Here is a 20,874-nt window from a genome sequence, read left to right on the forward strand (position 1 = left end):
GTCTAACTAGAACCCCAAAATGATAACTTATTTTCCTATTAATTTTTGTGGTTACTACCTATGTCAAGTGATAAAGTTTTTCCATTTAATGTGATTAAGTAAGTCTTCCTTGTAAGAAAATTTATGAGATAAGGTAGTTTTTTTTTAAATAGCAAATAAAATTATATGTTGAATGTGGATATCTTAGAAATCTTATAACAGCATTTTAAACAAGGTAAGTGGGCATGACCTAGACATTATTCATGAGAACAAACAGTGGCACCTGACACAGCCACCTGGCCATGCCCTGCCTACTCAGGGGTGTTCCACATAGATGCCTGGTGGGTGGTAACTCCACTAGAGGGTCCTCAGGTTGGAGATGGAAATGGCTATTAATTCTCTATAAAGATGTGCATCTCAATCCCCACCAAGGGGTGGCAGAAGCCTTTCGTGGTCTTTTTTCCATCTGTGCAGACTTTGGGAAGAAATCAACAGGATGGCTGGATTAAAGCTCATTAGCTTACATACGCATGCATCACAGCCAAATCAACTGCTGTGTTTTGGGCCTTGAGTTACTTTATTCATTGTGCTTAAAATAGCTATAGTGACTGTAAATAGATGTTTTCATTGGTGTGGTTATCCTATACTGACTGTAAATAGATGTCTTCCTTTGTGTGGTTATCCTATACTGACTGTAAATAGATGTTGTTGTTTGTGTGGTTATCCTATAGTGACTGGAAATAGATGTTTTCCTTTGTGTGGTTATCCTATAGTGACTGGAAATAGATGTTTTCGTTGGTGTGGTTATCCTATACTGACTGTAAATAGCTGTTGTTGTTGGTGTGGTTATCCTATACTGACTGTAAATAGCTGTTGTTGTTTGTGTGGTTACACAGAAGGATTTTCAGACTTCCTGAATTTTAAAGCAGTTTGGAAGAGTGAAAACTACGCCAGCTTCTAATTATCACAGATTTGGGTCAGAAAACTGGGTCAGTCACTGATATGGGTTGAATTGTTTCCCCTTCCAGGGTCTGCCAATCCCGGTCTCAGACTTCTGGCCTCCAGCAAAGTTCTAATGCTGAGCCACTGAGTCGACTGGTTCTTTGTTATGGTGGCAAAATTCTTCAGTCACATGCTGTTGCGTGGTCATGGGTAGCTTGCTGGACATTGTCAGGCTTGAATTTCCCTGTCTGTGTGTTGGGGTTATAGGGTCTATTTCATTATGTGCGAGATGCAGATGCGGGTGCAACACTTAACATAGCCTTTCATTTCCTTGTGCAGATCAGCATGACGTCAAGGGGCTTAAGGAAGACGGCTATTACTACTACCTCTTACAGCGAGTCTTGTTAGTTGCTAATGTCTTCTGTTTCTTAGCAAAGAGGTGTAGCCACCTACACGGTCTGTTGTGTCTCTAAAAATGAATCACCCTGCTCAGTAGAGCCCATTTTCTCCAAAGGTGTATGCCTCCAAACTTTGTGCTAAGACAGTGTTTTCCATACTAGATCTCTATAGCAAGGATATATGAAGCAGAAAGTCAAGTGACTATTTGAATAGGGATGCCACAGGAATGCCGGACTCTGTGGGTTAGAGGATGCTGGAACTGGCAGCAGAGATGCTGATCAGTTAGTGTAATGACCCCAGAGGGACTGGAATTACACTCGAGGCCACTTCCACACTCTCGTCCTCATTATCTCAGAGACTTTAGGCAAGATATTTTGCCTTCTAACTTGGTTTCCTCAACTGTAAAAATAGGAAGATGAAAGTAGTATAGAGATGTTTCATTTTATACAAGGATTTTATTCCTAAAAACCTAGCAACTTTAAAAAAATAAATGTAATTATATCATTAGCAATTTACCGATAGTGGCTCCATGTTTATTTTGATGGGCAAAGTAGACTTTGAATAATTTCCATGCCTTTAACTTTGTACCTCTCTGAATGATTTAAGCTTTCTAAATGTTGCATGTTTTATTTAAAATACCAAGAGTTGTTTGACTTTGGAGAGTTTGGCTTTTTATTTTTAATTTAAATTTCTCTCTGTATCTTGGTATTTAAAGTGCCTTAAAGAAACTTCAAAATGTGTTCATTAAAATCAAATGTGTCCAAACAGTTTCCTTTCTCTTCAAAAGAAAGCACCGAGTCTAGGTGGTCAGATGTCCCATATGCTGTCTTTTCAGAAAGCACCACTCTGAATCCATTTCCAGGGCCTCAGGGTGGAACAGGGAGAGCAAGGTAGGATGTCTAGATGGTGAGGGATACAGCTGGCATCCAGCAGTGAAAGAGCCTGCTAGCTCCAGGCAGTCCTGTGTGAGGCGGCAATAAACCCTAGCCAGGCTTGCAGAGCAGAATCCAAAGCTAGTCTCTTTCATCAAATACTCCAGTAACCCAGCATATAAACCCAAGACTAACACGTTCCTATTTAGAGGTGTTTTATAGCCGTGCTATTAAATGCTGTGAAGATTCTCAGTGAACTTGGTTTCCCCTCATGTTCTGGCTTGTTTTTTGTAAGCTTGACAAAAGCTAGAGTCATCTGAGAGGAGGGAAACTTGATTGGGAAAATGCTGCTGTGGGCAAGCCTGTGGGCATTTTCTTAACTAATGATTGATGTGGGAGGTCCTAGCCCATTATGGGTGATGCCACCTCTGGGCAGAGGTGGTCCTGGGTTGTAGAAGAAAGCAGACTGAGCAAGCCATGGGGAGCAAGTCAGTAAGCAGAACTCCTCCATGACCTCTGCTTATCAGCTCCTGCCTCTAGGTTCCTGCCCTGACTTACTTCAGTGATGGACTGTAATTTGGAAGTAAAAGTGGAATGAACTCTTTCTTCCCCAAGTGTTTATCATACAATAGAAACCCCTAACTAAGACACCATAGGTGGTCACTGTCCTTTGGGAAGCATGAAGCTCCTGTGAAGGTTCATTTTTAATGCTGTGCCAGCCACCACCCCAAAGCATAGGAAGTCCAGTACACACAGAGCCTGTAGCCCATTCCACTGTCTCCACATTAGCTTCAGTAGGCTGTGAGGGACCAGAGTGAGCTTCTGTTCCTGAGTTCTTCCCAGCACAGAACCGTGTTGTCTGTGACCTAATGAGGAGGTAAGGGAGTTTAGGGTATCAAAGCTTAGAGGAATTTTAGTGCATGACTTTAATCAGCTAGACAAGGAAACTCAGTGTCTTGAAGGAGCCATGACTTGTGTGTATAAGTCTTGGAAGATCTGTAAGGCTTTGAAGTAAATGTCTTTGCTTGGTCCTTTGAGCCGAACTATAGTTAGTTCAACCTATCTGGATGAGGGTTGTCATCTTTTGTGGTCTCCAAACCATGTGGTCAGAACTAGATTACTTCATCATGCTGCTAGGAAAAGGATCGATCCCAAGTGTGAGATTTTTAAATAAATGTTTTAAGTGTTTTGAACGTTGAAAAGAAAAATAGCGAAAAACAGACTCTTACAAATCTTGGCTGCAGTACAGAGGTCAAAGTTGAAATCATGGCTTTTCACCATGTTCAGCGCCCTGCCTGCTCTCTCAGGTAGAAGGAGATACACACCCTTCAGAGAAGAAACTTCTGGGGCCCTGTCGAAGACTTTTTAATGTAAACAACAGGGAAGATTATGGTGTCCCTGTGTGTGTGTGCTCGTGTGTGTGTGTGTGTGTGTGTGTGTGTGTGTGTGCATGTGTGTGTGTGTGTGTGTGTGTGTGTGTGTGTGTGCATGTGTGTGTGTGTGTGTGTGTGTGTGGGTGTGTATCTTAGTGAAAAACATTCAAAGTAGTGTAGTGTAGTGAGAACAATTCTCTCAGGCAGGTAAGGAACAAAGGGCTATAGCCTTTTAAGGGAAAAGTTTAGCAAAATATGCCAAATAATTTAAAAATATGAATTGCCTTGGACTTAATCATTCCCATTTGGGGAGTCTATCCAAAGGGAATGATCCCAAACAAGTGGACCAAGACTATGGCGAGATGCTATAAGCACATTGTTCTTAACAGTAAAAAACACTCCACCTCAGTACTTACCATGTGACAAATGATTGATTACATTAATGCTGGTCCAGCCCCACCATGATATCCTCCTTTCCAATTAAAGTAAATTACAACTCCTCCAAAGATACAATCCATGAAACAGATAATTGCTAAGGTAGATTGCATTAAATGACAGAGCTCTATTCTGTGAACAGCAAGGGAACAAGAAGAAGACTAGCTAGTCCCTGGAAGAAAATACTGGTGAGTGTGCTGTGGGATGTTCTGTATGGCAAATGTGTTGCTGATTGGTCAATAAATAAAACACTGATTAGCCAGTGGCTAGGCAGGAGTGTAGGCGGGACAAGGAGGAGAATAAAGCTGGGAAGTGGAAGGCTGAGTCAGAGAGACACTGCCAGCCGCCATGATGACAAACAGCATGTGAAGATGCCAGTAAGCCACGAGCCATGTGACAAGGTATAGATTAATGGAAATGGATTAATTTAAGCTGTAAGAACAGTTAGCAAGAAGCCTGCCACGGCCATACAGTTTGTAACCAATATAAGTCTCTGTGTTTACTTGGTTGGGTCTAAGCGGCTGTGGGACTGGCAGGTGAGAGAGATTTGTCCTGACTGTGGGCCAGGCAGGAAAACTTTAGCTACATGAGTGTTCAATCACATATAGTTATCCAGAATGGGAAAAGACTCTTATGGCTCACTAATTCAAAACAACCTGCTTTAAAAAATGGGCCAAACAGCTTAAGAGACACTTCATCAGATAAGATATCCAGGTGATAACTAAGCATAGGAAAAGAGGCACTGAGCCATGTGTTATCAGGAAAATGCAAATGAAAACAATAATGGGATGCCATGATAACCTATTAGCCAAATCCAGAACACCACATTAAATGGCAAAGAGGACTGGAGAAACTGGGGCTCTTGTTCCACGCTGGTAGGAATGCAGAGTGATAGAACCTCTTTGGAAGATAGTTTGGCAGTTTCTTAGTCTCTTCTAAAACCTATCGTGAAGGTGCTGCCTGGCTTCAGGCATCATGCGATCACAGGCACCATCATTTATTAAAAATACTCTTAACACAGGACCCAGCAACTGAACTCCTTGGTATGTACCCAAAGGAGCAGAAAAGTTGGATCTATTGTATCTACCAAAAAAACCCTGCATACAGATGCTAACAGTGGATTCACTTGTAGATGCCATAACTTAGAAATAATCAGGCTATCTCATGCTGAAAAGAAATGAGCTGTCAAGCCACAAAAAGACATGGAGAAGCCTTGAATGCACATTACCAAGTATAAGAAGCCAGTCTGAACAGGCTGCATACTGTATGATTCCAAGTAACTAGCTGACATTCTAGAAAAGCAAGCTGCAGAGACAGTGAACAATTAGTGGTTTCCAGGGGCTAGTGGTGCGAGCAGGAAGGCGAACAGGTCAGAGGACTCTCAAGTCAGTGATACCACTCTGTGTAAACATATTGCACGACACCACAATGACAGACACGCGCTGCCATACAGTTGTTGAAACTCATACTGGCAATCACCGAGAATGAACTCTGGTGTGAACTATGAGGTTGAATGATTTTAGTAAATCAATGTGGTCTCATTTGTTGCACCACATGTACCACCCTGGTGGTGGTGGTGGTGGAGTCAATGAAAAGGAAGGAAACTATGCATGTAGGAGTTCAGGGACTGCAGGAGAAATCTTTGTGCTTTTAATTTTGCTGTGAACTTAATTTTTTTTAAAAAGAGCTTTATTAAAGAAAACCCAACATAGGAGGAAATGGTCTCTGTACTATACTGAAAGACCCAGGAAATAAGAAGATAAATTGTTGGTAATGACGGCTTTGTGAAATCACACAGAGAGGTAGGGGAAATACACCTAAGGCACCTCTGATGGGTAAGGTGGTAGTTAATTAATTCTTTTTTACATTTTCCTAAGTTTGCAAAATGGATCCTTTACAATAAAAAAAAAATGGTCCTCGAGCAAGAAGAGATGAGAAGTATTTGCCTGTCCTCAGCCCACAGGACCAAAGAGGACCAGGGGTCTATTTGCTTGCTTCCAGTTCATTAACTATGACTCCGTTTACCTGCCCAAGGCCAAGGGACCCAAGAATGCTGAAGGTACAGTAGATCAGGGGCTCTTGTGTTTTCACTCTTGTTTGCTTGGGGGGCAACTGGCTTTGTGGCCTTTTCAGTAGGGAGAAAGATTAAGGAAGGGCTCTTTGGGTTGCAATCCTCTCAGCTAATTACCAGAACTTCCCAGTGGTTTCACTGGGGCTCTTTTGACTAAGTGGGTGGATTTACACTGTTTGTGTTTGTGTGTTGAACTTGGATTATGCCTTAATGTGTCACCACGATGACAGAGGAGTTTGCAACAGCAGGCGCGCTTCCCTGCTTCTAATAGAAAGCACATTCCATCACTTTATCTGTCACGCATAAAGTGCTTAGAACAAAGCGTTGCCCCTAAGACATGGTCCCCAAGAGTCTTTAATAAGGACCAGACCTCTGTGAAGGTATTAATTAAATATTTTCAGCAGAATGGCTTTAGCTGGCTGGGGCACTTTTATGAGAGGAGGGAGTACATTTAAAACCAGGACTGTGTAATAGGAACCTGTTTTGAAGGCGATATTCTTGGGTGGGACTCTGTGGGTACCAGGCTGTCAAAACTCTGGGCTAATTTGATGTCAAAAACAGACATTCTGAAAGTTTTCAGAAGTGCTTGAATTAGGCCCCTTTGCTGTAGAATTTGGGCATAAATCAAAAGGCTGGTTTTGACCCAAAGAGAAGACTATTCAGGGTCTATGATGAAGCTATGCATTGCTCAAAGTAACTTTCTCACAGTGATTGGGTGAAAGAAGCTTTGAGAGGCCATTTTACAGAAAAAAAAAATGAAGTGATTAACTAAGGATAGAGAAGTTTTGATAGGGGAGTTAAGACCTAAATTCAAATCTGTCTACCTATCCATGTACTTATCCATTCATCATCTTTATCTGTCTATATCTCAAAATACTGTGTCCTTCCATAGAAAATACATAAAATAAAGATAAGCTTAAAGTATAGATTCAGGTCCCATTGAACAGTTCTGGGATGCTCTTTGTTACAGAAACACACAGTTGTTCACTGATTTCTCTAGAAGAGAGACCTGAAATAAAAAGTTTATGTTTGCATCATGCTCAGCCGCTGACCAAGCTCTCTACCATTGAGCAAGCCCCCCCGCCGCCCCCCCCCCCCGCCCCCCGAAGGTTTTCTAGTCTTCATTAGAATTGAGCCTGTTCCATTCTGCTGGCAGCTGTGCAGTGAAGGCAGAATGAATGATGAACTGGGTCTTCTAGTGCGGTGAGAGAGTAGAGAGAGGATAGCCCTCCAGCCTGTGGACCGTTTTAGATCTTCAGCAAAGAGCAGTTCAATGGGATTGTAGGACCTTCTTCTTTATGTTAGTCATTTTGTATCATTCTGACAAGATATCCGAGGAAAACAACTTAAAAGAGGAACCTTGGGTTTGGGGCCATGGTTGCAGGGCTTTTTGTCTGTGCTTGTGGCAATTTGAATGGGATGGCTCCTATGGGCTCATGGATTAGAATGCTTGCTTCATCCCCAGTTGGTGGAATTGTTTGGGAAGGATTAGAAGGTGTGGCCTTGTTCAAAGAGTTGTGCTACTGGGGATGGGCTTTGAGTTTTCAAAAGCCCATACTTTCCCAGTGAGCTCTCCCTTTTGCTTCTCAGTCTCCCTCCTCCCTCTCCATCTCCCTTCTTCCCCTCTACCTCCCTCCCCACCCCCCGCTCCCCACCCCCCACCCCCACTCTGTCACCTGGTGCTTGTGGATTAGATGTTAGCTTTCAGCTTCTGCTCCAGCACCATGGCTGCCTGCTGCCATGTTGCCCATCATGATAGTCATGGACTCTAACCCCCTAGAACCATGAGCCTCCAGATTAAATGCTTACTTTCATAAGTTGCCTTGGTCACAGTATTTTGCTGTGGCAATATAAAAGTAAGCTGGCTCCATTACTGTGGGCTTGAGGAGAAGCTAAAACTTACAGAGAAAAGGCATGGCAAAGGAAAGCCACTTACCACCTGGTGTCCAGGCAGCAAAGAAGGAGGGTGATGTCAGCAACAAGATACATGAGGCATTAAGATGCATGCTCCCAGAGATCTCATCCTTCCTGCTAGGTCCCATCTCCTTCAGTTTTTACCCCTTCTCAGTAGTCCATTCAATTATGACTACACCAATGAATTCATCCATTGGTTAGGTCAGCATCCTCATGATCCAATCACTTTCCCAAAGCTACACCTCTGACAATGGTGTTAGGAATCATGTCTTCAACATAGGAACTTTTGGGTAACGTTTTGCATAAAACCCCCCAACAGCTTCCTGTCTAATGACAAGCAAATGACCACATGAAGCAGACACATTCTCAAGTGAGATACTGGAGTCCCTGGGAGGATGGTCCTGCTCCAGTGTGTCAGGAATGTGACAGGATGGGACCAATGCTTCTGTGACTTCTTCCTGAATTCATTCAGTTCACTGGAAACACATCAACCTAGTCCCACTTTGCATAGCCTCTCTTGCAGTTCAAGGACATTACCCTTTCCCACCTCCCTAAGCTCTTTGTCTATATGATATTCTGTCCCATACATGAAACCTATGAACCCCAAGGAAAATACTAATTCATGCCTGCAAAGATCTTGTGTAATCTGAGACCAAGGGCTGCCCACATGGAATGGCTAATAGGTCACAGGCTGTTGTCCTTTGGATGGACTGCCTCTTCCTGCTCCTAGCCTCTGTTCTGTGAACCGTCAGAAACCTGTAGGCTTTTCCATCACACCACAGTAGCCTCTTTAGCACAAGACCTACATGTTTTCTCCACTTTGCATTGTATGTGCATCCTGATATCCAGAGCATCGCTCAGACCTCTGCTCCTAGCCCTGGACTCCTGCCTCAGCGTGGGTCTGTGGATTAGCTTAAAAGAACTGGAAATCAAACTTGTTTGTGCCTGTCCTAACCATGTGAAGTAGAAGCAAAGAGTGGGCAAAGGAAACAAGAAAGGCAAGGGATCGCTCACTTGCTCACCTCTCTGTGCCTTAGATCCTCATCTCTAAAATGAAGACAATACTTGTATTCCTCAAGTCAGTCTTTTGAAGAATTAAACAACTTGGCCCACACGAAGTGCTTGGTGTGGTGTCTAACAAGCTACTGCCATTGCTGTCCTGACTACCACTGAAGATAACTGGAAACTGGGTGGTTTGCAGCCAAACACTGAAGGTTAGAAACAGCATCGCTAGCTTTGGATCTTAGCTCTTGCTCACTCTGGTGTGCACTCAGGTCAATCCCTTCGAACCTCAGTTTCCTATTCTTTATAGCGGTGTGAGCATCACTGTGCTCAGGGCTGTGAGGATAGAAAAGTTCTGGTACTACCTGTCTCAAACTGCATCCTGAACGTAACTCCTCTAGCTTTGTGGCTGTCTGGTCCCCGGTTGCTGTTTGCTCCGAGTACTGACAGCTGCTGCCCCTTGTGGACTTCACCTCCACTAATGCCTGCGGCAGGAGGCACATAAGGCTAGCAGATGAGGGTTAAAGCAGGAATACTGTCTACTTGAACTGACAGTGACTCACATGCCTGCCCACATTGCTAAGAGTCTAGGCATTTACCCAAGTGGGGGAGATGGTGCGTAGGGGTGGGACATGGGTTTGTGAGCAAAGGATGTTCTGTTCCAGAGACTATAAACATATACCAGCATGCCTCCCATAACCTAAAAAGGCTTGGTTGAAGGCCTCTCAACTTCCAACCAAGTCCATTGTGTGGACTGTTCTCGGCCTCCTCAAGGAAGTACTCAGGGAGCTACTTGTGTTGTGTCTCAGAGCTGTCATGGGCTGGACTCTGCAAGGGTTTGAGGTGGCTGTCTGAATGGGAACTACCACCTCTCCTTCTTGGATGGGTTAGTCTACTACTGCAAAGGGAGATGTGCCAGGAAATTGCTAGCTAGGTGGCTGCCAAATAGAGAATTTCTCCAGTCTCCTGGGTCTGCCCCAGACTGTATTTATCTCTGGACAGGCAAGTTCACCTATTAGTCTATGGCTGATCACACCAAACGCTGCTTCCTTGACCTAATTAACAGTTCCCATGCTAAGCTTCCCTGGGACCAGCATACGCCCCACGCTTCTTTGTTTGCATCCTACGGGCTTTCAAGTGAGTATCCAGATCCAATCTGACTTCCTACAGCCTATGCTGAACCCTTGACTCAACATCTCCTGTCTCTATGTTTATCGTTTTGATTAGGATTTAGGTGTAAAACTGTGGGGATCTCTTGGAACCTGTCCTGGACTTTTTTTTTTTTTTTTTTTTTTTTGGTTTTTCGAGACAGGGTTTCTCTGTGTAGCTTTGCGCCTTTCCTGGAACTCACTTGGTAGCCCAGGCTGGCCTCGAACTCACAGAGATCCGCCGGCCTCTGCCTCCCGAGTGCTGGGATTAAAGGCGTGCGCCACCACCGCCCGGCTCTGTCCTGGACTTTTAAGCCCGTCCTGGAACCTTCTCCTAGGTTTCTATATACCACAACAGTACTTTAGTTATAAATATGGTCTTGGAAAGGAAGACTCAGGATTGAGCCCTTTTCTGTTTAATATTCATTGGTTATTTGAAATTAAGCAAATTATTTGTTAGGCCCAGCTTCCTCAGTTGTAAAATGTAGCAAACTATGCCCGCCTCTCAGAGTACGATAAATGAGATCTCTAAATACATGCATGGGATAAAATAATGATGTAAACCTATGCAGAGCCCAGAGCACACACAGGGAACACCCAAATAATAGCTTTTCTCTTCTTGAGACAGGGTCTCACTATGTAACCCAGGCTGACCTGAAACTCACTCTGTAGACCAGGCTGGCTTTGAACTCAGAGATCTGATAGTTTCTGCCTCCCGAGTGCTGGGATTAAAGGTGTGTGCCACCATGCTCAGCTTGCTAATATTTTGTTAAAGGTCAAATGCCTTCCTTCCCATAATATAACGTTCTTATGCCGCTTTACAACCTCAGTCAACCCTGAGTTAGATCAGTGTTTTTTTTTTTTTTTTTTTGTTTTGTTTTGTTTTGTTTTGTTTTGTTTTCTGTTGCTATAACAGAATCTTTGAGACTGGATGCTTTATAAAGAATAAAAATTTATTTAAATTATGGTCTTAGCAGCTGAGAACCTAGAGACTGGGGTAGGAAAGCAGCCTCTGCTGACCTTCTGGTATACCACAATGTAGAGAGTATCCCAGGTGAGGCAGACAGAATGTAATGGTGTGGGTCTGTCTTCTTAGATAGCCACTGATGCCACCATAGGGCTCACCCGAGGACTGTATCTAACCCTAGTTACTCCCGAAGGCCCTCATTTACAATACAGTCAACATAGGGATTTTCAGATTAAGTTTTTGATGCAGGAACATAGCAAGCTCACATTTAATCCACAAAAGTGGACGTTTGAGAAAGCAGTTGTGGCAACATTGATATTATGCCTGATGTCCACATGGCTTTTAAAAAAGCATATATTGATATGTGTGTGTGTGTGTGTGTGTGTGTGTGTGTGTGTGTGTGTGTACACATATGTTTCACATTTCATTCTTTAATTTTCATTTATTTATACCTGGTCTAAAATTGGTGTGTTGGAGCTGAACTTGGTCAGGTATCTTACTGGGGTGGTACAAATGCAGTCTGAGGTTTAGGGGGAAGAAGAAGGCCTATTAGCAAAAATATGACCTGCATCCTGCCTGATGTGCTTCTGCCAATCTGCGCCCAGAAGGCTGAGGATGGAGCCTTATTTCCTTGTATCCTTTGTGCCTGAAACCTAATATTTATTTGTCTGGCAGATGTTTATAGAAAGAAACAATAGCTCTTGTGAAGTGGCCAACTTCTCTTTCAATGAGGACATGTTTTTCCCTTAAGAAAATCAATATGTGATTTCTTGTGTCTTCAATAGAACTCAAGGGGCTCTGCACAGACTTTTCTCTTTACACAGATTTTTTTTTTTTTTTTTTTTTTTTTTTTTGCAACACACATCTTAAAGAGCCATTGAGGAAACTGACCCAAACAACCGGTGCTTTGAGGGAGCATTGAGCTGCTCTGGAGATGAGCAGAGTGCCATGCTTTCTAAGAATGCAGCAGCCAGCAGCCCTCCCTCTCTGGGGTACCCAGCTGGATTGAGCAAGTTAAACCGCTTCTTTCATGGAAGTATATAAAAAGCATCCCTCCAGAGGATGGGTGGCATTCCAATTTATCAGCAATAGCAGAGACGAGCAGTCAGGTGGAGAAATGTGGCCAGTTTGTGACTGTCTCTTTTTTCTGACCTCTTTGATTCTGGGAAAGGGAGACTGTGAGGAGACAGGTCATGAGAGAGCAGCCAAAAGGTATTTGCTTTGCAAAATAGTATGCCTGTGCCTGGCTGTTGTCATTCCATTCCAAGACGGAGAGGGATGCTTCAAAACCCAGGGCACAAAAAACCGGAAGACAGTGGCGTGAGAGAAGGGGTAACACAATATATACCGTGCTGAGCAAAGCACACAGGTGGGACTCAGCATCCGTGTAAAGATGGGTTGGCTAGTGAGGGCATCGTGTGAGGCAAGAGTAATTTGGAAGAAAACCGGGACTTAGTTCACAGGTTATGGCTGTCTGCATAGCTTCTCTCCTTCACAGAGTCTGAGAGCTTTGTGGATATAGTAGGTGGTGCAAGAGAGACTCTAACCTACCGAGAAGAGGGGTAGAGGGTGGGCATGAAGGTCATCTAAGGGTCTTCGAGTGTCTTTAGGAGAGTCAGTTGCAGAAAAACAAACTGGCCACAACAGATTTGATGAGAAAGGAGAGAGAGAGAGAGAGAGAGAGAGAGAGAGAGAGAGAGAGAGAGAGAGAGAGAGTTCATGTACATGTGAGTAATGTGGGAGGGCATCCTTTATGTCCTCCTTAGCAAGGATCAGAGGCCATCAGAGATGGGCAAGGGTCATAGTTCCTCTCTGTGTGGAGACTCTACCTGGAGAAGAATATATTCACATGTCAGCCTAAGGGCTGAGGAGATTCCTCTATCCACTCCAACCAGAGAGAAGGTGATTATGACATTTCCTTGTTAATACTGAAAGGCATGTGACTGTCCAGCAAGAATCCACAGGCTGTAGAGGTCAGCTGACCTCCCTCTCTGAGTTGGAAAATCTTATAGTTACAGTGTGGCCTGGTGTATGAGTCATTGGGGGATTCTCTACATTGACACCAAATCCCTTCTGTGTCCCTGAGAAATCCCTAGGGCAGAAACTGAGGAATGAAGAGGAGCCACCAGGACAGGGAAGGAGTCTCCTAGATAATGTCCTCTTTGGGAGCCAAGCTTGCCTTTCATGGAGTAGGACAGGGGGATGTAGAGTGGAAAGGATTCAATTTTGTCTCATAAAAACTGAATGCCTGACTCCCCAATACTTCAGGATATGACTTGGTTTGGGAAGAAGTTTGTTCTAGATATGTTAGTTAGGAAAAGGTCTAACATGATTAGTGTCCTTATAAGATTTATGAGATACCCAGAATGCTGTATGATGACTAAGGCACCTGCAAGCCCAGGAATGTCAATGGTTGCCAGCAAACCACTAGAAGCTTAGAAAACACAATGAAGAATTGTCAAATGTGGCCCTGTGGCCCTGTAACCCTACTGACACGTTGATTTAGGACTTCGGACTTCTACCTTCCAGACTGAGAGAACACGTTTCTATCACTCAAAGCCATCCAGTTTGTGGTTCTTGGTTCCAATGGCCTTAGCAAACTAATATGAGAGATGCTGTGGTTTGCATATGGGTTGAGCATGTCCCCCAGGGTTTCATGTATTGTAAGCTTGGTCCTCAGTATGGTGGTAATGGTTTGGTGTGGAGCCTTTAGAGGGTATATGGGGAGTAAGCAATGCACAGCTATTTGATACATCTTCAGAAGGGATTATGGTTTGGGGAAGATGGTTGAGTGGGTAAGAATACTGTGCAAATATGAAGACCTGAGTTCAGATCCCCAGCACCCTTGTAAAAACCCAGGTCTGAGAGTGTGCACCCATGACCCAGCACTGGGCTGTGCAGACAGGAGAATCCTGGGAGTGGGTAACCAGTGACTCTAGCTGAAAAGATGGCCAGCCAGTGGCTCAGTGAGAGACCCTGTCTCAAGGGAATAAGGACAGTGATGGAGAACACCTAATGACTCTGTGGATTCATCCCTGTTCCACAGATCCCTATTTCTGTCCATACTCCCATTTCCCCAATCTCTTTCCTGCCCTGGCCTTCCAGAGCTTTGGGAGAGTATTTCTGGATTTCCAGGTGGGATCTCTGGCCCCTTTCAGTGTTAATGGGACATGTCTTTGTAAGCATCAAAAACGCATCTCCCTGTTCTTTGTGCTCACAGCACAGCAAAAGCCACACAGCCGCAGGTAGGATATCACACCAGCTCAAGATCCAAGAAATTCTCTCCATCCATTAAGGCGTGAAGCTTTCCCTGTGAACAGATATAGCTCGCACATGCCTCTGCAGACCTGCAGCCAGAAGCATGTGGCTATCACTGACTGCTTAGAGAAGGCGGCTGGCCCCAAGAGGGATGGGGGTGGGTGGGTCCTGTTTATGAACAAGATGAGATGCATTTGAAACTGACAAGAAACTGTATGTCGGAAATCAGAACAGCTGTGGGCTCCTCGGTGCAGCAGATGGGTATGTGGGGAATGCTGTGTAGCCTTAATCACATTTAACACGCCTGTCAGGGAATTGGGTCCATCTCTGTATTAATTTGGGTTATGGACATTGTTTGCTTGACAGGGTTTGGCTGTCCCTTGGTACACCCAGCATGGTTGGAAAGAAAACAGTTGAGCCCATTTTCTGTGGCGAGTACCTAGCCAGCTTTACAGGACTGGCTTCATTCTTGAGTTGGTGCAGCATTGAAGTGGGTGCTGGAAACGATTCCTGCAAGGCTAGAGCAGGGGCAAGGGTGGATCTTTAAAGAGTGAGCAGCTTAGCCCTGCTTTGGGATGAGTGGGATGGCACCAGTGTGTCTGTGTGTGTGGTTGTGCTTTTCAAATCTGTATTTCTGAGTGCTTCTATCAACCAGAGATCCAGGGAGACACAGGAAAACACACCACCTTTTCCATTCCGGGCCAAGCACACAGCCTATTTCGTATTTGCCAAGAAAAGTCCACTTAGGATTGAGGCAGGGAGTGGGCAGATGGGAGCTCATCATTGCTTCATTCCTTCAGGATGGTCACAGAGCACCACTTCCGTCAAAGGCATATGCTTCTGGAGTAGCTAACAGGCTAGCATTTAGTGATGTGCCATTCTGCGCTTGGCTCTATATGCTGGGTGCCACACCCATAGGGGTGGCATCCTGTGACCATCCTGTACTATGTAGTGGTAGGATTTTAATTTGTACTTCATAAATTTGAGAGCAGACCTTCCCAGGAGGTAGGGGAACCTAAAGGGAGAGGAGCCACATTGCAAACCTGCCATGAAACCCTCCTAGAACTCCAGTAAGACCGTGGACAGCAGCAATTGTGGACAGAATGCTTTGTCTGTCTGTGATGTCGTTTCCTTCCCTGTGAAGTGGAGGTGATACAGTTATCTCTTTGGGAAATGAAATATCGATGAAAGAAACCCCTGAGAAATGCTGAAGCGGAGCAGAAAACAGTTACTGGTTTTCTACCGTATCATGGACAAACAGGCCGATTCAGTTACCAGCATCGTGTAACAAATTACCCCCGAAAGTGACTTGAACCAATGGTAATGTCTGCTGCTCATAAATCTGCAAACCAGAGAAGGAAGTTTAGGGACGTACTGTCTACTCCACTTGATGTCAGCTGGGGTGATGTAAAGTCGGTGGCTGAAATTAGCCAAAGGTTTTCTTGTCTTGTGGCTGATCCTGGCTGTCTGCGGAGGCATGGAAGGCTGTGCTAGGCAGCCAGAGGTGTGGCCCTGCCTTTGAAGGACCCTACTACTGTCCTCGATAGCTTGGCTGCCTCCTGCTTCAGTCCTGATTCCGGGGATGAGGAGCAGTCCTTGCTTCTCAGCTGGAGGAATGTTGAAATCACATTATGAGAAGAGCAAAAACCAAAGCTTTGGAAAGTATGAACTGACATGCAAATCCCCACTCTACACAAGGCACCTTCCCTTCCTGGATGGCCCTACTGATCATGCCAATTGTACCAGAGCATTTGGCTTCACTGTCCTCATAAGGATGGGCAGATGACAACTGATAGTTGCTGAGCTCTGCACTTTCATGATTCTAAAATCTTCTTAGCGTTTTCTGAGGAAACTTTTGAAGACTTCTAAAGTTTGTATACATTTTATTTTAAAGGTTAATTTTATTTATGTTTATGTGTGTCTCTGTATATGTATGCCCCATGTGGTGTGTGTGTGTGTGTGTGTGTGTGTGTGTGTGTGTGTGTGCCCCTCAGATCCCCAGAAGCTGAGCTTACAGGCTGTTGCGAGCCTCCTGATGTGAGGCCATCACCATCAGGTGATTTGGCCTAAAAGGAACTGACATGGAAGGGATTAACTGGAAGAGGTAGAGAGGCCACGTTGGCACCCAGGAAGCTCCCTTCAGGTCAGCAGGGCCAGGACTCATGCGTTCCCCAGTGTGACTCTCTGATTATGGATTGTCTCCTTACTGGGTGTCATGGTACATGCCTATGTCCCAGGTATGTGGGGGCTGTGACAGGGGGATCATTTGAACCTAGGAGTTGAGGCCAGCATGAGCAATATAGCAATACCTCAACTCAAAAGAAAAACAGAATACAAAATTTCCTTTTTACTTGGCTTAGCTCTGGGAAGTATTTTCTCTTCAGTTTAGCTTACTTCAACAGAGGAGGCTTTTTAAAAAATCATTTGCTGACTTTTTAAAAACCATTTGCTGAATGCGCTTGCTCCTGTTTGGGAATTTCTCCCAGACTGTACTAACTTCTGCTCTAGAGAGATTTTCCACCTTCTGCCCCAGCTCTGCCTGGGGAGCAGGGGTTACACCCCAGAGTACAACAGTTCCTGGGCAGTCACCCCAGCTCTGGCCATCCACTGCAGCCATGCTCCCGCAGCCTTCTTTGGCTCACCTTTGCAGGCTGAATGTGAATTTTGCTCCCAGTTTCCCCAGGTCATGGGTGGCCTGGCTCATCAGGAGGACCAGTGCCTATGTGTTCTTTGTCCCTTGAGACTACTCATTCACAGACATTGAGAAAGAAATCATTCTTCCTGCCGCTCAAGCTGAATCCCCGAGGAGGAGTTTTGTTTGTGTGACTAGTTGATTGTCTTGAAGCCAAAGCAACATTTTCTTAAATGTAGCTCACGGGCCTGTGTGGGACCTGCCCTGGCATATTTACTCAGGAAACTGGCTTCTGGGCTTCTACTGTAGACCAAGCAGATCTCCATCACTGGTACTGAGAAGGCAGAGCTTTTAGCAAGCCCTTGAGTGTTTCGGAAGCAAACAGCATTCCTCCTACACTCCGATGGTTATGATACTCTGATGGAGTTGTCAAGCGGCATAAGTGTTTGAGTCCGACTGAGTTTGGCTTGTGACCTCAGATAAGTTAATTTCTGTGTCTGAACTTTGCCTCTAGGGTGTCCAGACATTTCATTCAGCCTTTATACTGACATTTTATACAGCCTTAACTTGTGCCTTCTCTCTGTTGTTATTATTGATAGTAAGTGCCATGGTTTAAATCGTAGTGGGTGTGTACAAGAGGAGCCGAGGTAAGTACTGCTGGCTACCTACCCACCGTCATGCTCTTCTTCCACAGTCTGGCTAAAATGACAAATCCTAGCCTCCCTTCTCTGTATGCTGTAGAATACATAATGAGCTTGCAGTGGGAGTTCTGCTTTTCTGTGCTGTTTGTCCTTCATCCTGCCTACCTGAATCCTAGAGATGGAGCCATCTTCTTGCTAGCATGAACCAAAGAACACCAGGACAGCTAAAGAGAAGCTTGACAGAACCAGGATCTGATGGCTGCTGCATTGTGTGGCCTGATCGCCTTCCTCTGCATTTACAGCATATGAGAAACATCACCTTTGAACAAGCCTTGATGAACTGGGTTTTCTGCTCTGTGCAGCCAAACCTACTTGCACTCATAGGGAGGCATGCACACCCACCTCCAGACAAGGCCACAAGGACAAGGCAGGGAGTGAATGAGAAGGACATGGCACGGTGTTGGCATAGGTGCTTCCTATGTGAGGGTTGAGTTCATGCTATTTCCTCTTCTCTCCTAGGGAGGAGATTGGGTAGCTCCTAGTGCCACAGTAAAGTGCCATGGACTGGGGAGCTGAAACAACACTGAAGTGTTTGCTCTCATTGTCTGGGATCTAGATTCCCAAGATCAAAGAGTGGGCACCTTGGTTTTCTTGGATGGCCTCACCTTGGTTGGCACAGCCTCTTGCTATGTGCTCCTGTAGTGTGTGCTCTCTCTGTGTGCGTGCTTGGTGTTTCTGTAGGAGTCCAGATCTTCTCTTCTTTTGGAGGCATCAGTCATGGGCTAGAGAGATGGCTCAGCTGGCAATGCCTCACAAGCTTGAGGACTTGAGTTTGATTCCCCAGGACACATGCGGAAAGCCAGGTGGAGTGGTACACATTTGTAGTCCTAGTGCTCGGGAGGCAGAGACAGAAAGGTTCCTGAAGCTCCAGGTCAATGAGAAATCTCAAAGAAGGTGGATGGTATTCCTAAAGGTGATAGCTGAGGTGGTCCTATGGCTTCCGATGAACATGCACATACACCAACTCACATCTTTTCTAAAAAAGGAAGAAAGCAACCATGCATCAGGGACCTGCCTTTCTGACCTTTATTTTTAAGTCACATTATCTCTTCCTTATAATAACAGTAATTTTATGTCTACATGACTAGGTCACAGCATGCCAAAATGCTTGATCAAACATTATTTTTGGTGGGTGGAATTGACATTTAAAGTCACAGACTGAATAAGGCAGTTTTTTTCTCCCTGATGTGGGACTGTGTTCACCCAACGGACTGAAGGCTGGAACTGGAACCAAATGGTTGACCCTTCCTAAAGCCAGAGGCCATTCTTCCCTGCCTGGTGGCTGTTGAGTTGAGACAGCAACTCTTTTCTTGTCTGCGGGCTTGGACTAAAACAGTGACTCATTCTCCAGCCTTCAGATTTGGACTAGAGCAAAACTGTCGTCAGCTTTCCCTTGTTTCTAGCGTGCCCGCGTATCTTGTGTACCTCAAGGCTTGCAGCCTCTATGACCATGTGAGGCAGTCTCTTATAATGAATCTCTCATATACCAAAACATGTCTGAAAGCACATGCGCACACACTGTGCACATGCTCCTTGTTCTGTTTCCCTGCTCTTAATGTCAGAATATTCATAACAGTCACATTGAGGGCTAGGGCTTCAGCGGAGACATTTGAGAGTGACACAACCTAGTCTTCTTAAACTGAGTGCTCCTACCTGCCTCCTTGAGAGAAAGGTCCCACACTGCAGTCACCATCCTTTGCCTACCCTACTATAGATGTAATATCCTTAAACTATAGCATTAAACCACTGATGTAATTAGATTTTCCTTATACATAACATCGGAAACTAGTGATGTAGTGAGGTTTTGCTTGTTTGTGGAAAGGCATATGAAGAGAAGCTGATTCTAACTGTAACTATAGTCTTTCTGTCCCTGAAATACTCTGGTAGACATTAAAACAGAAAGCAAATATCTGTGCACATGACATGTTGTCTTTAAGAAAACAGTGCTTTTGCTTCTAGGGAAAACGACAGATGAGGCTACACCCTGCTGAACCTAACACCTGACTCTTTGAAGTCCACCATTGGTTTATATCCCCAGCTTCATACTTGAAAATTTTCTCAGATGTTCACAAGCAAAAACTTATCTTCTGCTTTTAAAGTCTCTTCTCTTGTTGCGTGTTTATTTTGGCACACGTGTTGAAGCTGCTCTTCTGGCTTGACTATGCCACACAAATGGGTTTAAAGTTTATTCTTGTGGTCAGCTTTGAATGCTGAACCTCAGCAGGTCACAGCAGTTACAAAAAACAATTCCTGAAAGCACATGTGAAATTATACAGAAAAACTGGCCCTTCGTTTGAGGGTCACTGCTGATTTTGACTCATAAGTGAACCAGGCTCTTGCTGTTTAGACTTGTTAGCTGCTTCTAGGTATGAAATGTGCAGGGACTAGCTAGAGGAAGGTTGAGGCTAGCCGTGCCTCAGAGTGCATTTGCATTTCAGCAGAACTCAAACAAAGCCAGGCCTCCCTACTTGCAGGCCTCTATCTGGACTCTGACTCTATAGTCAGGTTTTGGAACTCAAAGGTCTGCGTATTTAGGATGCAGCTAGGCATTCTGACATAAGCCATCAAGAGATTATTCTCTGAGAAACACTGAGGTCTAAATGGAGGGATACATGTGGCCAGTAAGTATGTGCTCAGAACCACTGGAGTTTAAAGAAATATAAGTAAAAATGCTAAGCTCTTTTAAACCTATTCAGCTGGCAAATATTTCTCTCCATACAGCAGGTGGTCACTTCCTTGCTTAGTGGAGCGGGAAGGCAAGATGACTTATTGGGGGAGGTGAGCAGGGGAGGAGGGGAGGGCTGAAATGTGCATCTTAAGAATTTTCATATTTCAATCTCTTCAACTCTAGAGAATACTTGAAGGGATTTTTCATGAAGGATAACAGATGTAATGATACAGACACATAGTTCAACACATCATTACTTATTACAAGAAAAATAGAAATGACTTAAATGTCCAGCACAAGAGATATTTGGTTGAAAATTATGGCTGACTTAGCTAATGAAATATTATATAAACATTAAAATGTTGTAGAAGGATATATAAAGACAGGAGGAAATTATCATAAAGTGACATTAACTGAAAAATAAATACGTATCTGGAAAATCCATTCCTTCAGCACCTTTCTATATTTTTCAAAATCTCTGTAATGAGCATGTCTTTAATTTTGATAGTTGAG

Source organism: Peromyscus californicus, unplaced genomic scaffold (genome assembly GCF_007827085.1).
Source record: "Peromyscus californicus insignis strain IS unplaced genomic scaffold, ASM782708v3 Scaffold_5__1_contigs__length_169319896, whole genome shotgun sequence".
Lineage (NCBI taxonomy): Eukaryota > Metazoa > Chordata > Mammalia > Rodentia > Cricetidae > Peromyscus > Peromyscus californicus.